This window comes from Lepidothrix coronata, unplaced genomic scaffold, assembly GCF_001604755.1.
Source record: "Lepidothrix coronata isolate B3197 unplaced genomic scaffold, Lepidothrix_coronata-1.0 Scaffold0, whole genome shotgun sequence".
NCBI lineage: Eukaryota > Metazoa > Chordata > Aves > Passeriformes > Pipridae > Lepidothrix > Lepidothrix coronata.
The window spans coordinates 9,499,993-9,502,255 of NW_016690180.1; the positions used below are offsets into that span (position 1 = coordinate 9,499,993).

The 2,263-nt window shown below is 38.8% G+C and overlaps 1 protein-coding gene across 1 annotated transcript in view; it reads right to left on the reverse strand.

Annotated features, from left to right (window-relative positions):
- The window catches only part of GRXCR1 (glutaredoxin and cysteine rich domain containing 1), a 35,551-nt gene that overhangs the window by 5,851 nt on the left and 27,437 nt on the right, over nt 1-2,263 (reverse strand). The gene's annotated exons all lie outside the window — the stretch shown is intronic.

Here is a 2,263-nt window from a genome sequence, read left to right on the forward strand (position 1 = left end):
GCCGGCGCGCGCGTCCTGTAACATCTACTGCCTTGGGAAATAAACCCTTTCTTATCTTATCTTACCCCTAATTAACTGCTCTGGAGATTTTTTTCAGCATCAAAATTTCACGGCAACAAGAGCTATTCATATCCACCCCATCAAGTGAATACCAGGTACTAATTATATATGGCCACTGGAAAGCAGCTACAAAGAAACTGTTAATTCCTGTTTAACAAAAAAATATGTTACACATGTATTTTCTAGAAGTTAGTTACAAAAATAGCCTCATCATTCTTTGGAAATGATCATACCCAATGTGTCAAATAAAATAACTTTTCTGTAAATTTCATGCTGTTGTGCATTAATTATAGCTGGGAAAACTAAACAGGAAACATTTTCTTCAGGAAAAAAGTATTAAATTCACATATCTGAAAAAACATCAAGTAGGTTTGTATGGCAAGTGAATGCTGGAATTCAATCATATATTCCAAGTGAAAAAGAACCATGTATTTTTAAACTATTATGCTGTGAGTTAATATGTTTACTAAGGATGACTTTATTTTCCCTTTTTTATGTGCACCTTTTCTAGGTTTTGCATAGCTTAAACTTTTAACAATTCTGAGTGCCTTTATAAGAGTGAATGAATGCTCCATAATTATTTTTCTGTGTAGCTTTCTGTTTTCTGGAAGTAATTTTTTATTCTGCGTTGGTATCCCAGCAGATGGCATAATTCCATTTCAGATGGAGACAACCTCAGGTGAAAAGGAGGGATTAGATCAGGCGGTAAAGACCGCGCTGCAGAAAGAAACTGCAATTTCCTGACAGACTGATATTTAGACTGTGTGTGTCAAGAAACACAGTGATTCAATCCTGAAAAAATGAGAAGATTAAAAATCCTGCTATACTGCAGCATGCAGGACTTTGCTTGACAGGGGCTAAATATGATTTTTCTATTGCTTCTGTCCAAGTCCCAGATTTGTTTCACTACCCCTGTGCAGGCAGTGATAAGTTCCACAGCACTGTGAATATTTATCCACACAGCCTGCGGTGTTCTAACAACTTTGTCCATGCTTCTGAACACCTTGGGTACCATATACTCTATCAGATGCACATATGCTGTTTTCTGGTGATTTTGTTACTTTTATCTCAATAAGAATAATCTTGTCACCTTTCAAAAGTGTTCATATTTTAATTAGGGGAAGGGGTATTTTTTTTCTCCTTATGACCCACTGAAAGGTGTGTGGCTCAATATGGATTGTTTTTTGTGTTGCTACATTGCATCTCTTTCAGGGAGGAATTTTTCAGGAAATAAATAGTCAAAATATTCAAAATCAGAAAAAAAAAGAAAAAGGAAAATATTGCATGATTTATTTACTGACACACCAAGCTTTGTGATTTCTGTGTTTCATTAGCATATCAGAAGTTAATTATCATAAAAGGAATTATAGAAATGTCCACTGTTACTAATGAGACCAAATTCTGTAATAATTAGTTCTCCATCAGATTTTAATGAAACACAAGCCTAACACATGTTCCAGCCAACATACTGCCTTTGGGGGTCATTGATCAGGAGATCACTGTCTTGGGAAGGTGAATTGACTGGGGGTAAATACCTCATTGCCAGACCTCCTCAATATGCCAAGTGCCCCTTCTTATTTCTCTTCCTAAACGAACAAATGTCAGCTTCTCTTGTGAAGCCATATTAAGAGAGAGAAATAAAAACTACCGTACAATAATGAGGTTTGCCACTTTTACCAACCAGAGTGAGTGCACACAGATCCCTTGCCAGGCTCACCCTGGTGCTCTCCTTTCCCGCAGCCCTGCCTGCCACCGGAGCTCTGTTCGCAGCCACAGAGGGCTACCCAAGTTAGCTCTGCTCACACTGGACTTGGTTTTGTCGTAGTAGTTAACCTTAACTAAAGCGCTTTAGGGAATGATGGTGTAGCAAGCAGCAGTGCCCCCCAGTATGCAGATAATTAGTGGACAGCCGTGGGGAGCAGAAACCTCCTGTGGGAGTAGGTGTGAGGCACACCCACAGTGGCAGAGGGAAGGGCTGCTGCTGTCCCGTGCTCTCCGTGAGCAGAGCAGGCGTTTCAGAGACTGTTCCCTGCCTGAAAAGCTGTTTTTTCACAAATAATGTTATTCTTACATGGAATAACTTTAATCCTCTCCTGGAACTACAGTCTGTTCCAGTTAACTACAGTGTGCCTCATCAATTTAAGGAAAAAAAAAAAAAAAAAAAACAAGGAAAGAAAAAGAAGAAAGAAAATGCATACCAAAT